Source organism: Salarias fasciatus, chromosome 23 (genome assembly GCF_902148845.1).
Source record: "Salarias fasciatus chromosome 23, fSalaFa1.1, whole genome shotgun sequence".
Lineage (NCBI taxonomy): Eukaryota > Metazoa > Chordata > Actinopteri > Blenniiformes > Blenniidae > Salarias > Salarias fasciatus.
In genome coordinates this window covers 25,615,237-25,632,931 of record NC_043766.1, presented here as the reverse complement: position 1 = coordinate 25,632,931, position 17,695 = coordinate 25,615,237, and positions in this window count along the sequence as shown.

Genomic DNA, 17,695 nt, shown 5'->3' with positions numbered 1-17,695 from the left:
AAAAAGCGACACTCACGACGCTCCTGACGCTGGGGACGCGCGTCGTGGGCGTCGACACTCGAAACGCTCAAAAGTCGACGCTCCTGATGCTCCTGACGCGCTGCCCCGCCGCCCGCCGCTCTACGACGCTCGTCCACAATAGACTTTGCATAGAAAAGCGCCGCTCACGACGCTTGCGACGCGTCCGGTGTGAACGCACCATAAGGGGCCGTGTGCAGTGGGCTTTGGGGGATTGGAGATGAAAACCCACCAGTTTAGAAATTGTGGAGCTTTCCAGTGCTCCACAATTTCTCCAGCAATCTCACAAAAACATTGTTGTTAGCCAAGTTTGCTGAAGCTGTGGAAACTTCTTCAAGATTCACATCGGGATCGCCAGTGTAGAGCCAAAGAATGGGAATCAGAGACAGCGTGTTCAGCAAAGAACTAAAAACTTTATGAACAAAACTAGAATGAATGAATGAATGAACAAGTGTAACATCAAAATCCCTCCAGTCACAAACCTAGCTCTCTCCACAGATAAAAGCTCCCCCACCTCACAGTCCATGGATGAATTAGGAAATAGCTGATCACCACACTATACAGGTTGTAAACGATACAACCATGCAATAACCATGCAAACTATGGGGTTCCATTTGTGTCAAAAAAAGTACATGTGATATGTGTCGATGTTGTTGGTCTATGCTGTTGCTATGTGTATTTGGCTGATGTCTATGGGATTAATGTTTTTGCCAAGTGTTGTTGCTTTATGTATGTGTTTATGGTGCATGTGTGTTTGCTGCATATGTATATGTTGCATATGTATTTGCTGCATATGTGGACATTGCACATGTATTTGTTGCATATGTGAATATTGTAAATGTGTTTGTTGCATATTTTGTGGCTCATGTGTGTTGTGGTATTTACTCACTGATTTTGCCCTCTGCTGGTGGCTTTTGAAGTTGTCTGCACATGTGTTTGTCTTCTGTGATTGGCTGATGTCGTTGCTCTGTGCGGTTGGTCCTGATTTGTATTTCGTATTTTCATCAATTGTGCTTAAAGGTATAATGGACGATTTTCTTGAAAAAGTTGAAGCCAAACGTCTGTTACTCGCCAGACCATCCTACCTGCTCTGCTGCTCCCACGAGCGCGCATGACGGCGTGACGCAAGCATTTCTTCAGCGTGATTGACATGTCGGAGGACCAATAGTTGACACTCGCATCACGCCATTCATTGGCTAAAACATTGTCCATTATACCTTTAATGTTGTGTACTTTGAACTACTAGGGCTGTCATACTGCAGACGGACACAAGGAGTTGTGTTAGTTGTATAGCTGGTGTTCAGTCATCATTCAGCGGACAGCTGATTCTCAGTCTAAGTTTGGTGAGCCTATTAATAATGTTTATTAATGCTGCCTGGGTCCATATCAATATAGTGTTTGTAAGGAGTGAAGATAACTATCCTTCCAGGTTTCTCCACAATGCTATTGATTGGCCTATTGATTTCTATACCTTCCTTAATCCAATGGCCTGATGTCAAGAGGTCTCATTAAACTATGAATTTCTTGATATAAGTTGTCTTAGTCACCATCTGAATTTAGAAGGAATGATTGTATTTTCTTTTCCAGGTAGTTTGAAAGAATCAACAATACGTTTATCAGTTTGTTTGTTGTACTTCAATCAGCTGAGATGGCTCTGTCTGCTGCATTGCTTTAAAGCTTGTTCTGAGTCATTACAGACAGGACTCTGCTCAGACCTTATCGACTGCTCTGTGATGAGTGTCTGCCAGTAATAAATAAATCCTTTTCACTGACACTGCTTCAGTTGTGGAGAGAAAACAGTACCTTCTTTGTGTTTACAGAAACTGTCCATCAGTCTCCTATCAAAGCTGCTGAGCTTTGAGGAAGAAAAAACTCAGAGAATTGCAAAGGGTAAAAATGCATTTTACATGTGTATGTGTGGAGTATCAACAACCCTTGTGACAAGTCAATACCATTCAAATTCCGTTCAGCATCCCATCACTGTTCACACCAGCCTTTAGTGATACCTTCATCTTGAGATTTGTACTGATTAGTCAGCCCCCCTCAGAATTCAGGTGTAATACTATGAAAGGACTTCATATCAGTCAATATTAATAATGCATCACCAAACTTTCTCTCTCACAGCCTCAATTTCTCTGAACATGCAGTACATCTTCCCTATCAGTGTTTGTGTGTGTGTGTGTGTGTGAGTGTGTGTGTGTGTGTGTGTGTGTGTGTGCGTTCTCGTATTTCTATCCTTGTTGGGGCCAAATGTCCCCACAAGGATAGCAAAACGTGAAACGACGTGCCTTGTGGGGACCTTTTTCCGGTCCTAAGTAGGAGAAACAGTGTTTTCTTGACCATGTTGTTGTTACTGAAAAAAGCAAAAGTGCAAAAACATTTCTTTAGGGTTAGGCTTTGTTGTGGTGTGGGTTAGGGTTAGGGTAAGGGTCAGGGTTAGGGGCTAGACATGAATGGGAGTCAATGGAAGGTCCCCACAAGGATAGAAATACGAGACTATGCGTGTGTGCGTGTGTGCGTGCGTGCGTGCGTGCGTGCATGTGTGTGACACACTAAACAGTACATTAACACAGAATTGGGAGATACACGGCACATATATACAGTATATATCTTTGAAACTGAGTCTTGATCTGTAATTGACACGAGAGAACCAACTGAGCTGCCTGTCATTGATTTAACATCCCAACATGAGCTGAGATTGGAGCTCCCACTGCAGATAGTAATGTGTCAAAAATACAACAATTTAAAGTGGTAGTGAGATGAAGAAACCAACCATCCTTGAAGGGGCCATATTGATTCCAGAGCCAAACAGCTGAAGCATAAAAGCTGCTGTTCAGCTGTGCGAAAGCATTTTATCAAGGAGGACCACATTGTGATATTGTCGATTGTTTATCACTCTGGCATAAGCATCAGGCTTGAAATTTAAGAGAAAACTTTATCTCCATTTTGGAAAGTGTATGTTACACTGTTGTTTGTTGCTTTGACTTTTTATGTTACCATGTAACATATTTCATCTTTCATACTCAAAAAAATATCTTTCCTCGTCACTCTTACAGGACGGGAAGTTTCTGACTCATTAAATCCAGTTGAAGGAAAAAGCAAAATGGATATGAAAACAACTTCTGTTTATCACAAGATCAAAAAGTTACCAAAAAAAAAAAATCTTTCACATCTTTGAAAACTATTCTGATGGCCAAAGTCAGGAAACGGTCAGAAAACTGTTGTTCTTCATCCTGTTCCATTACTTGTTTCACAGATACTGAGCATGTGCACTCTCAAATACCAAACTGTGCACCTCCATCCATCCATCCATCCATCCATCCATCCATTTTCTACCACTTATCTGGGACCAGGTTGTGGGGCCAACTGTCTAAGTAGGGATGCCCAGACCTCCCTATCCCCAGACACTTCCTCCAGTGCTTCCAGGAGGACCCCCAGGTGTTCCCAGGCCAGCTGAAAGACATATTCTCTCCAGCGTGTCCTGGGTCTTCCCCAGGGTCTCCTCCCAGTGGGACATGCCCAGAGCTCCTCCCCAAGGAGTCACCTGGGAGGCATCCTAAACAGATGCCCAAACCACCTCAGCTGACTCCTCTCAATGTGAAGGAGTAGCAGGTCTACTATGAGTACCTCCCTGGTGACTGAGTTCCTCACCCTATCTCTGAGGGAGCGCCCAGGCACCCTACAAAGGAAGCTCATTTCAGTCTCTTGTATCCGGAATCTTGTCCGTTCGGTCATGACCCAAAGCTTATGACCATAGGTGAGGGTGGGGGCGTAGATTAACTGGTAAATTGAGAGCTTCGCCTTTTCGGCTCAGCTCGCCCTCCAGAACTGCCACATTAACATGGTGAACTTGTGAGGGAGGTTGAGAGGTACTACCCTAAATATAGTCGGGCTTACCTCCACACATAGCCTGAGCTCTGGAACCCAACCTCTTGAGAAGGGTTGAACTCTCCACTTTTTTGCATGAGCACATAATTAGTTTTGGAGTTAATCGTAAAAGACAAAATATTTCCAAATTAAAACAGCTCTCTGATGATATGGCAGAGGTAGACAGACAGTATGTCATGTCACCAACTTCTGAGTTCCTCCAAAAATGGGTCAGTCTTCAACAGTGTTGGGCAAGTTACTTTAAAAAAGTAATTAGTTAGAATTACAAATTACTTCTCCCAAAAAGTAATTGAGTTAGTAACTCAGTTACCTCACTGAAAAAGTAATTAGTTACTCAGCAAAGTAACTGACGTTATTTTTCATGTTCTACACATTACCACATTCTATAACATCTATAACATCAAAGATGTTTATATCAACTGATTGAAGAATAAAAACACTTCATACAGTATTTTAGAACATTTAGTATTTATTTGAACTAAATTGCAGCCTGTTAAGAAAACACAAATGTAAACTTCTGGCCATTAAGTACTGAAATCTCTGTCACTGTACATTAGGCCTACTGTATACCAGTGGACCTGCAGTCAGTGTTCAGCTCGGCTCTGGTCGCCTGCTGGTTGCTTGTTTTAACAGAGCGGCCCCTCTCCCTCCTGCTGCGTTTGAACTCGGGGTCGGGTTAGCAGCAGCAGCAAAGTGTCATGCTAGCATGTGGCAGACGTGGATAAAGTCCTCCAGTGAGGCTTCCAGTTTCAGAACGCTACCTTTCTATGTCCTGGGCTCGAGCTCCACGCCATTGTCTCTGTCTTGTGTTTACCGGTCAGCGCGTGCAGCGAGTGAGACACGTGGGCAGGGCATGCCCGCCCACCAACCAATCAGCATCGCGTCTTCATCTCCCCCCCCCCCCCTCCATTCCCCTCTCCCCCCTCCTCCCTGCTCTCTCCTGCAGCTGATGTGTGCGGCAGCAGCGGACACTCGCGCTTCATTCAGTCAGTAGTAACGCGCCACTTCATATTTTTAGTAACGGTAACGGCGTTGCAACGATGGGAAAAGTAACTAATTAGATTATTCGTTACTGAAAAAAATAACGCCGTTACTAACGCCGTTTATTCTAACGCCGTTATTCCCAACACTGGTCTTCAAACTGATTTCAATTTGGTCCACTGTGTTATGGCAATTTTATTTAACAAAGGGCATCAGCCGGTGAGTTCGTTTTGGTCTCTTTTATTATGCTGTACAGCAGGAGAAGTCACCCAGTCAACAGAGTAACAGAGTGAGTTCTGCCCTCGCAGGGGCGTGCAAGTCTCTAATAACTATCTGCCACGTTCACTCCCAGAGGCCTTGACTGCACCCAGCCGTAGGCTGGACACAGGAAGACTCCCATGAGTGCCCGCAGCTGCTACGCTAAGATTATCAGGAAAAGTAAATTCTAGACAAAGCATTCGCGGTTCCCCACACATCTGAGTGTGTGAGAGCTACGGTTATTTATAACAAATAAATCTAAGCACTGCAAAACAGTTAAGCATGCACTCATTAGAAATTTCCACCACAACTGTTAAAGCAGAGCAGCTTCTCCTTAAGGCTCGTCATCTGATGTATGAATATGGTGACAAGTCTGGCAAACCCTTGGCTCATCAGGCTTGTCAGTCCTACATTTCAAGGCAAATTACACAAATCAAGAGCACAACAGACTCTATCACCATGGGCCATGGTCAGCTTAATGACACATTTTTTGAATTTTACACAAAACTTTATTCTTCAGAGAGGGAAAATAATCCAAGACTGACATTAAAAGAGGTTCAAGAAGCGATTAAAAGCATGCAGTCCAGAAAGGCCCCCGGTCCTGATGGGTTTATATCAGAATTTTACAAAACATTTTCAAATGATGTTGCCCCTATCCTGTTAGCCATGTACACTGAGGCGCTATCAGATGGTCAGTTGCCAACTACCTTGAGACAGGCTTCTAAATGTCTCCTATCTACAAAAGACAAAGATATGTTGCCCTGTGAGTCTTAAAGACCAATTTTGATCCTCAATGGGGACTATAAAGTTCTTTCAAAATGTCTTACTAGACAATTAGAAAACGTGCTCCCTCATATTATATCTGTATACCTGTATACCAAACAGGTTTTATCCAAGGGAGATATTCTTTTTTCAACACCCGCCCGCTTTTTAATGTCAGAAATATGGACCATCAGGAAGACACCCCTGAGCTGTGATATCCATGGACGCAGAAAAAGCTTTTAAATCGGGTCGAATGGAGTTTCCTTTTTAAAACTTTGGGGAAATTCTGGTTTGGGCAAAATTTTATTTCCTGGGTGAAGCCATTGTACACGGCCCCAATGGCTTGTGCTCACACAAACAATGTACAATCTAAATATCTCCCACTTCATAGAGAGACGAGGCAGGGATGCCCCCTTTCCCTGTTATTATTTGATTTGGTTCTTGAGCCACTTGCTATCGCACTGTGGCAGGGCGATACTTTTAAAAGGGATAGCTGGAGGAAATATTGAACATAACATGGCATTATATGCTGATGATCTTCTTTTGTTTTTTAGTAATCCAGTGTCATCACTTCCAACTTTATTGTCTAAACTATGTCAATTCGGGAGAGTGTCTGGTTATAAATTAAATCTAGTGAAGCGTCTATCCTGTCAACTCTGCTGCTCAAAATTTATCCCAGTCTGCATTTCCTTTCTGGTCGAGTGAACTCCTAGTTGTCTTCTTAAACTCAATCTGACACCCTTGATAAAGAAGTGCATGGTGGGTCGAAACAATTTAGAGAATATACGAGGGTGTACCCAAAAGTAACCGGAATTTGGTTGTAACTTTTTATTTCTGACATTTCAAAATAAAACACCACCGTCGCCTTCAAAATAATCTCCATTCACATTAATGCAATGCTCCAGCCGTGTCTCCCACTTCATGGATGTGTCTTGATACCCGTGGGTAATTGTGCCATTCAGGGCTGGCTGCAATTTGGCTGTCATCTCCTCCACAAACCGCTGTCCCTTCAGCTCCTTCTTCGACTTGGGGAACAAGAAAAAGTCACTCGGGGCTACATCTGGCGAATAAGGCGGATGGGGGAGGAGAGTCATCCCATTCTTTGCCAGAAACTGCGTGACGTGCAGCGCCGTGTCCACTGGCGCACTGTCGTGGTGGATCAACCAGGATCCACTCCGCCACTACGTGGGCCGCTTCTTCCTCATATCCTCACGGAGCTGTCTTAGGACTTCAATGTAGTAGTCCTGATTTACAGTTTGACCTGGGAGGACAAACTCACTGTGGACGATACCCTGGACAGCGGAAAAGCAGCTCAGCATTGTTTTCATGGCTGAGCGGACCTGACGCGCGGACATCTGGCCCTTCTTAAACCGCCCGAACCGCTCATGGACCTGAGTCTTCCCCAGAGCATCATCCTTGTAGGCTAGCTGCAACAAGGTGAGTGTTTCTGCTGCTGATTTTCCCAGCAAAAAGCAGAATTTAATGTTCGCGCGCCGCTCTAGCAATGTTGCCATTTTGGAAAAATCGCAGAGCGGAGCTGCACTCTGTTACTATAAATAGCGCGTAACAGACGTCAGTGTCACTCTGGGATCTTGGACTTTTCAATCAATCAATCAATCAATCAATCAATTTATTTTTGTATAGCCCAGTATCACAACAACAGTTGCCTCAGAGGGCTTCAAGATGTTACATTTGTCGGTAAAAGTAAAAACAGTGAATAAGCATAATGGTAATATGTCAATATTTACAGTAACGAGACAGAACGAAGCAACCACTGCCTTCGACCCTCACATCCGGCAAGAAAAAACTCCAAAAACCCAGTGGGAAAAGAAGAAATCTTGGGGAGAACCACAGTATGGAGGGATCCCTCTCCCAGGGACGGACAGCTTTGGCAACAGCTAGCATGAGACAATAAGAAGTAAAGCCTAGGACAATGTTGAGGACAGTTCGTTGGACGGTCCAGCACAAGAACCACGGATCCCAGCAGTAGAACCGAAGCCAGTCCACGGGCAGGACCGACAGGGGTGTCCTCCCGGTCCGGACGGAGCTTGTTCATAGGCCTTCGTAATAGTGGAGTCAGCAACTGAAACTGGAGAAGACTCCCCCTCGAAGGGGGGGGACAGCAGGTGAAAAGCAATGAACGGACTAAAGGGAATAACATTCAGACATTAGAGGACAGGGCTCAGTGCACCGTACTTCCCACAGCATTCTAGCTCCTGGGGCAGCTTTGTGGATACTTAACTGTTTAAACTAGTATTTAGTTAGTATAGTTTAGTTTAGTTTAATTTAGTTTGGTTTAGTTTAATTTTGTTTAGTGTAATTTGGTTTGGTTTAGTTTAATTTAATTTAGTTTAGTTTAGTTTAGTTTAGTTTAGTTTAGTTTAGTTTAGTTTAGTTTAGTTTAGTTTAGTTTGGTTTGGTTTAGTTTGGTTTAGTTTGGTTTACTGTAGTTTGGTTTACTGTAGTTTGGTTTGGTTTACTTTAGTTTGGTTTGTTTTAGTTTAGTTTAGTTTTTCACAGATATACATGAGGCTTACCTGTAGCACATCTCACGGCCTGAAGTCGAAACTCATTATTATTATTATTTTATGACCAAATTCCGGTTTCTTTTGAGTACCCCCTCGTAGTCCCTAAATTCATATAACTATTTCAACATATTCCAGCATTCATTCTAAAGAAGCAATTTGCTGCCATTGACAAAATTCTTTCACAATTTATCTGGAACAACAAGCACCCGCACATCAACAGACACTTTCTGGAGAGGAAAAAGGGAGAGGGAGGATTGGCTATGCCTAATCTTATGCATTACTATCAGGCAAGTAATATTCAGAAAGTGATGTTTTGGGTCCAGGATTGCGCTGAAGGTGGGTTGCCAGATTTGGTCACATTGGAGTCCCATAACTTTAATACTCATTCTCTAGTTTCCTCTGCTATTCAAGCCTCTGTTGGCAGCTCCACCAAAAATCCAGTGTCTTTCAATACACTTAAAATCTGGTTACAAGTGAGGAAGTAATTTGGTCTGCAAAGACCCTCAGTAATGGCACCTGTTATATCCAATCATCTCTTTACACCAGCTATGATTGACAAGGCCTTCCGTGCCTGACATGGAAATGGGATACAATTTTTAAAGGATCTTTTCGTCAATGGGAAATTTGAATCCTTTGAACAGCTGATTTCTAAATACAAGTTACCCCATGCTCACTTCTTTCGTTGTTTGCAGCTAAGGAATTTTGTCAGAAAACAATATCACTCTTTTCCCAATATGCCCCCAGCTGATCCAGTTGATACATTGTTGTCTCTTGATGCTGATACAAAGTGTAATCCGGTTTGAATTTTTAGTTCATGTTATCCAAAATGTGCATTAAATAAGTTAAAAATGTAGTGAATAGCCTGTGGGTTGAAAAAGTTCAAATTTATTGATCAGTGATGAAGTGAGGTTATAAAAAAAAAGAGGGAGATGATTTTGGTTAGTGTTTTTTAATGAAAATGTCATTTAAAATGTTCATGTTTTTGTGTAAAAATGTATTTAGAAATGTTTGTAAAAATGACCACTGAATGTCCATGATTATGTTTTGTTTTTTCTCATTTTATTTAATAATTTAAAGGTGCATTAAGGAGTTTGCACGTTTTATGCAAAACAGCGGCCCCTGCAGGCCTTGGGTGTAATGCAGCTTAGTGAAACACTTGTGCCTGTGGCTTGCGTGCACGGAAGAGGGGAACTCCTTCCTCGCTCTTTTAGTAGTGCTCGAGTAAAATTTAAGTTTCTTTTACCTGGTGGAGACTTTGCTGGAGTTGTGGCAGTGCAAGAAGCCTTTTCTTACTTTCTGGAAGATCCTGCTCAGTTGTTGCTCACTAAGCATCTGGCGGAGTAATGGCGGACAAAACGAAACCTAACTAAATCAGGCCAGCCGGAGCGTGCATTACGTCATTCCTTTCAAATTCTCCCCCAAAAAATTCTGGTGCCGAACTGGCACTGCAACTTTCAAGTGACAATTGAGCGCTGTTAGCGGTGCTTGCAATGAATATGTCAGGGCACATTGTACACATCATTAAAAATGTGTTACATATTTATGGTGGAAAATAAGCATTTTTAAAGCTGAAAAACTCCTTAATGCACCTTTAAGGAGTTGAGAGGTGGGATGGTTGGAGTCAGGAAGTGAAACAGGAAGAGAAAGAAAAGAAGGAAACAAGGAGAGGACAGCGTGGTGATGTGTGTGCTTGGTAAAGGAATAAAAGTTGGTAAAACACGAACTTTTAAGATTTCTGTAGATGTCCGCAGAGAAACAACAAGTTACTCGCACCCGGGTGTTTATAGTTAATAAGAGTGGTTGTTCCTGAGTTGGGAGGACCATGTGAAGACTTTCCCACTGGCCAGAAAACCCGTTTTAACCCGCTAACAATTGGCTCCTCATGGCAGTAGGAAAGGGTTTAATTGGCATTTTGACCCGGGTCGCTCAACCCTGTAATCGACCCGGGAATTTACCAGGCCAGCTTTCTACTGGCTTTTTGTGGGAGGGATGCATCCGGGGACTTATGTGATGACGTCGAGGTTACGTTAGCGCGCTAGTTGTTGTTTCTGGACACAGCGTGAGATTTCCTCGGTCAAGATGACCCAGCATTGGCAAGATAGCGAGACCAGAGAGCTTCCCCTCATCCGTGGGGAAGAGGAGATTCGTCTACAGGTGACGGGGACTGTGTTCCACTGCATTGTTTACTTTCGTTGTGCTCCGTCAAGCTGATGATGTCATCAACGTGGGACACGATCAGCATGGGAAAACGCAGTGACGCGGCTCGCCAGCAGGCGGTGAGACCCGGGTCTGCGGGCAGTGGGAAAGGAGTCTAAAAAGGTGATTTTTAGTGGGTCAAAGACACGGGTCTACCCACTAGTTCCAGTGGGAAAGGGGTATTAGTGTGTTAGCAGCAACGAGCCAGTCAGAAAGAGTGGTTCGTCGTGACTGGTTGGACTCATGGAGGTTCGTCTGCTCGGCGGATCGTCAGTGTTTTGTCCTGTCTCTCCAGCTGTGAACCGTGAAGCGTGATTTATAGTTCTCGGTCACGGCGACAGCGTACCTACGTTGGCAACCCTACGCCATCACTGTGCATATAATAAATAATAATGCATTGGTTTTATATGGCGCTTTACTGGACACTCAAAGATGCTTTACATTGCATTATTCATTCTCTCCATACTGGGTGGTGGTAAGCTACTATTGTAGCTACAGCTACCCTGGGGTAGACTGACGGAAGCGAGGCTGCCAATCTGCGCCATCGGCCCCTCCAACCACCACCAACCATTCACTCTCAGACTACTTTCATACTTAGGCAAGGTGGATGAAGTGTCTTGCCCAATGACACAACGACAGTTTTATGCATGCGGGAGCAGGGATCGAACCGCCAACCTTTGGGTTATAAGACGACTCACACTACCATCTGAGCTACTGTTGCCATATCTTGCTTCTGCGTCAAGGGAACGCCTTTCTCTGCAATTTCACCACCAAGCCACTGGGCGGTGTGGTGGAAATTTCTAATGAGTGCACGCTTAACTGTTTTGCAGTGCTTAGATTTATTTTTTTTAAAAATAACCGTAGCTCTCACACACTCAGATGTGTGGGGAACCGCGAATGCTTTGTCTAGAATTTATTTTTCCTGATAATCTTGGCATAGCAGCTGCGGGACTCGTGGGAGTCTTCCTGTGTCCAGCCTATGGCTGGGTGCAGTCAAGGCCTCTGGGAGTGAATGTGGCAGATAGTTATTAGAGACTTGCACGCCCCTGCGAGGGCAGAACTCACTCTGTTACTCTGTAGACTTCTCCTGCTGTACAGCATAATAAAAGAGACCAAAACGAACTCACCGGCTGATGCCCTTTGTTAAATAAAATTGCCATAACAGTTGGCATCACGAACAGGATCCTACGAGTGGAATCTGGTGGAGGACAGAGACCTGGTGATTGGCCATCCTGCGGACAAATTGCTGCAGCTCTGCTGGCATTGACGGACCCTATGGGGACTGGGTCTGAGCCTACCATCCGGACCACCGCTAGGATCCACAAACTGGCTTCCCTCCTTTTCGGGGAAACTCCTACAAGCACCTGGTGAGTTCTTTCCATATTGGACTGGTTGGAGGGCGAGTGACTGATGTAGTGCCGGTCACTATAATACACAGCATAAAACTTCAATCTTCCCAGAGTGTTAGTGTTTGGACAGGGAGAGAGATTGGAGAGGGTTTTTTAACACTTTCGCACCCTCAGGGTCTGGGCTGGGACCGTAAAGCATGAAAGGAGACGTCCAATTGAAAATGGATAACAGATCTGTTGACCACTAGGAGACGAGAGAGGGGTCATTTGTCCCCTGTCCCGGTGTCGGATGGGAGAGGAGTCATTTGGCCCAGGCTCATTTGTGTCAGAGTACGTCTGATAGACAGGTTGGAGGGACCTGGTCGTCCGAGTAATCCAGACACCCCAACATGTCAAGAAAGTATGGGCCCGAGTGTGTGGGACATGTGAGAGAATTGAGTGAATGGTTTGGGTTCCCCAAAGGGGGAAGTTTGAGCATGAGACAGTGACTGGTTCTGCTGAAATGTTCACCGGGAAACAGGAAAACCCGGGAAAAGAAGAATGATTGAGAAGTCACTTGGATGAGAGAAGCTGGAAGCAGAGATAGAAAGCAGAGGGGCATCCGCTTAGGGAGAGAGCAGGGAGAGAAAGCATCATGAGGGACATGAGAGGGCTTTACTTCAGATAAATGTGTCTCCGTGCCATCTGCTCTCTTTCGAGGTTGGTTCGTACTGGACGTCAGGCGTGTGAGGAAAGCGACTGGGCTCCTCCCCTCCAAAGATCCATCCAACCATCATGGCCTCTGCTCTACACTACTCCCACCCTCTCTGACGTGTCGGACTCCACCTCTGCATCGGCTTCCTGCTGAAGGAGTGCTCTGTCAGACACTCCCAACACATCGGTGCTGGAAAGCCTCACTTTCTGGATGAATGATGGAAGTGAAAACCGAGCCAACAGCTCAACATCTTTCATAGTCGTTCTTCAGAAGCAACTCTCCTCAGGGCTCAAGCTACAAGCACCACCCTGAAGGGGACGGAGGACACCAGGGTGAAGCTGGTGGACAGACTGGACACTGGGTTCTTAATTGCCCACATAAGAACTGTGGACATGGATGATGGGATGGTGTGGAGACCCACGCAGAGGAGCACAAGAAGGGGGTCTAAGACTACAGCCATGCCTATAAACTGTGACTTACAAAACATACCCAATGCTAGAATACATTCTGTAAACGTTAGATACTTAGATATAAACTTTTCTCCCAGAATATCAGAACTTTCAAAACTAAATTACATTCTGTTACTGAAATCAACAGAAGATGACCTCTTACTGTGAAGACGCTTACCTGTATCTCTTATGGGGAGGGTTGCCACCATTAAAATGATGATTTTACTTGAGGTTAACTGTCTGTTCCATATGATACCAACCAAACCATCCTCTGGTTGGTTTAAATCACTGGACTCCTATATATCCAAATTTCTCTGAAAAATAAACCATCACATATCACTTTAAAGACTTTACAACAGACTAAAGAGAGTGGGCAGTGGACTAGACTTCCCCAACTTCAGTAATTACTTCCTAGCCAGCAAGCTGCAATATATCTCCATCCGCTGGATGTAGAGAAAGCATTATGTGAGGATCTAGTCATCTCTGACTTGCCATTCATCAGTTTCACCATCAAATCCCATCGGTGTTTCAAAAGTATTAACATCAGCTCCTCTTTAATGTATTGGTGGGACTTTTTAAAACTAACCAAGTCTTCCCTGATCCTATGTAAACTCACACACATCTGGAACAACCCCGACATCCTGCAAAACAAGAAGATGTTAAAGCAAGGAATTACAATTCAAAGTCGTACATCGGCTTCAAATTACACTAGTGAGACGTATTTTCAATGTATTTTTGACTGTCCCCTTGTGTCTAATTTCTGGCATAATGTCTGTAAAGAAATGGATGCCATTTTTAAGAAGAAGTTATTTCTTAAACCTATTTCTTGTATTTTGGGTGTTCAACTTACTGCAACGAACCTCAACCCTGCCTCATTGAAATTACCTCAGGTGTTGCTGTTCAGTGCCAGGAAGTGTATTCTCCTCCACTGGATATTGGACACTATCCCGACTCCAGTACCTCACTGTGGATCAGGAGCACCATGGAACTTGTACCTCTTGAAGAGATAAGCTTTTGGATGAAAGACAATCCACTCAAATTCTTCAAAATTTGGAATCCTTTTCTGGACTATATTGGCGAGGACGGGTCCCAGGCCCTACGAAAGGGTCTACACGGACTAGCATGGAGTGAAATATCTGGACACATTCACTTTTAGTTTGCCACTGCCTGCCTGATATCTTTGTTTTGCCTTGAGGTTTTTCGATGCATGCATTTTGCATTTGTGTTTTGATGTTTGTGGGGGAAGTGTTCTTGGTTCTGATGTTTGTTGTGTGTGTTTGTGACCTTGAAATGTTAATAAAAAATATTTATTAAAAAAAAAGATTTACGTTGTACTTAGTTCCTTGTTTTAGCTTTCTATTATCATTCTTACTATGATTTGCACAATTGCTTGTTCTTTATTTGCACCTTTCATTACTTTTTGCACCCCCTGTGTGTTCTATGTGCCTCTTGCACCTGTAAATTTCAGTGGGTTGTCAGTGGGGGACCGAGGTCTTGTTCATGAGATCGGTGGCAGAGGGGAAGAAAAAGTTCTTGTGTTGTGAAGTTCTGGTCCTGTTGAAATTTCCAGTGTTTGAAATTTTGGTCTCCAGTTAAAAAAAATAAAAACCTACAAAAACCTAAAAAATAAAACTGCAAGGATAGTGACATTTTTTGCTGCCTGTGCTGCCGCGGCATCCACCGCTCTACAGTCTTCAATGGCTCAATGTTTTCAGCAAAATACTTGGGGACCTTTGTCTAAGAGAAATTCCTCTAACCAAGCAACTAATAAAATCAACTCCATCTCAAGTTAGAGATCAGCTTAGTGGCTGTGGATTGTAATAAATAAAGATAGTTCAAAGAGCAAGCACAAAGGAAATGTCAAGGTGTCCACAATTCAACAGTTATATCAACCATTCAAACCTTGAAAACGTATCCGCATTCTCAAATGACAATGCTGAATCCTTTCAAAAAAAAGAAGAAAAAAAAACTGGCCTTCATTCATATAATACGTATAACAGTGAACCTTCTTGACAAATAAAGAACTCTGCCAAATCATACTGTTTGCCTCAGAATATTGTAATCTCTATTATATATTTCTTGCCACTGACCTGCACTGATGGGCAATAACATGTTACTCTAAAACTAATTACTTTTTTCAAGCAATGAGTAAATTAAGGGAGTGCAATTGCAAATACAGTAATTCAGTTCCTGTTACTTTTCTGAAAGCAGGCTGCATTACTGCGTCACTATGATTTTGTTTCATGAGACTGTATAGTGTCAATGACATGTTAGTGGCGTGACGTCAGTGGTAAACAACAGACGTAATGATGAACAGACACTGTGGAGCAGGAGAGAGCAGGACCATTTTAATGCTTGGAAGTGCTCACATTATTCTGAGTTTGACTCAGTAAAAGGTGAAAAAAACATTAGAATCTTTTGTACGCTCTGCGTGAAAAGAAAGGTTTTATCTGCAGCGAAAATTCCACCTCAAACCTAACAAGCACCTTGCAAGTCAGCATGGGAATTTGAAACTCAGTGAGGAACCTGCAGATACAACCACTGACATGCCACTGTGGAGACCACATCCCCACCAGGAGAACCTCCACTGTGGAGACCACATCCCCTCCAGGAGAACCTCCGGGACCCTTCTCCTGATAAACAAGAGAAATTAGACTGAAGAGCAATAGGACTTACTGAATAAGTTCACCAATGTCTATTTTGTTGGGATAAAAATATCAAACTAGGTGTCCAAACACACAACCAAATAAACAAAAACAAAGTGAGACCACAATGTTTATGACAAATGGTCAATGTGTTACCTTACAAAATGTTGATCAATATTGACTGAAAGCGATCACTAGCTGTTGACTACTTCAATCCAAAGCATATAAAACAGATATTATCCTGTAAGATTGAAATAAAAGGTTTTCTTATCTAATAAAGTATGATGTGCAAACTTTACGTATTGAAATCATGAGGCCAAAGTCATCAGGGCAGCATGTGGAGTCGTTTTCTATACAGACAGAGTCAAAGAAGCTTTATATACCGGAGGAGAGGAAGAATCAATCCTGTGCACGTTTGGATCTGTGTGTTCTGACAGTTTGACTCTTGTAGCCTTGTGCCTTTCAGAGGTGGCTCAGATTAATTTATTCATCATCAAGAAGTCATAGTCTGGGGTTCAAGAGATAAGGATTTTTTATTGTTTTGTTTTGTTTTGTTTTGTTTTTTTTTGCTAACAGCTGCCACTTATAAAACAGAAATGATACTGGACTTCTTTCAAAAGCTCCAAGCCCCTAAAGCTAAAAACAAAAACGACAGGAAAAAAAAAACTCTTCAACTTTGTGATGTATTTGGATTTCATGTCTAATGATACATTCAGTCATTAATCTTTGAAAATGCCTCTCTGGCGATGGACAGCTGGTGTGTGGGACAATGGCCTCAAGTCCAAATGAAGCTTGAGCCAAGCAGTCAGTGTTAATTGACAATTGGAATTTTCACACTGAAAATATCGATGCAGCTGTTGGGATTCATGTGGCATCAAAACCTGATGTAGTTATTCACTGCCATAAAATTTAATTCCATATTTATATTTTTTTAAACACTACTTGTAAAAATTAACAAACTGATATAATTTTGAATGATTGCATTGAAATGTGTCTTAAAATAAAGTAATAATAAAGTAATTGTTTCATTGTTTTACCTTTCACTTATTCTTTTAGTCACAGTGTCTTCTCACAATAAAATACATGGATGTGAAGTCATCCCCTGACATCCACATTTGAAAATTATTGGTTTAAAGTAAATATAAAATGCAATGATATAATAATCGGTTATAGTTCCAGTATGAAACATGAATAGAGACCGATCTAGCAGGGGGAGATAGGTCAAGGACACCACTTCCACAGAGAAGCACAGTTTGACATGCTCCAATTCTGATAATCTCATTAGTACACATTAAAGTGCAAAGCTTCTCAGTAACTGTGATTACATGGTGTTTTTAATTCGAAATTGGCTTTTTCTGAACTATCCATCCATCCATTTTCCACCGCTTCATCCTTCTCAGGGTCGCAGGTCCTGGACAGGTCGCCACTCTGTCGCAGGGCTAACACAGATAGACATACAACCATTCACACTCACATTCACACTTAGGGTCACTTTAGGGTGACCAATTAACCTGGCATGCATGTTTTTGGACTCGTGGGAGGAAGTCAGAGTACCCGGAAGGATCCCACGCACACACGGGAAGAACATGCAAACTCCACACAGAAAGGCCCCGAGCCCCAGCTAGTACTTGAACCCAGGACCTTCTTGCTGTGAAGCAAGATCGCTAACCAAGCAAGTCAGAATTATATTCATGAGCTTTGTGTTTACATGGGAAAAACTAAGGATTAAATCTTCTCAAAAGTGATGTGATTGCACAGGGGGCGGCCTTGATGTACTGGCGTCTCCTGGAAGTAAACTGCATTTTTCTCTTCTTTGTTTTTCGATTAACTTTGATGCTACAGCTTGAAAATTTTTCCACATTGTTATGTCCAAGTGTATCCACTCATTTCATTATATCTAATTATTCTAAAACTGCTGTTAAATAAA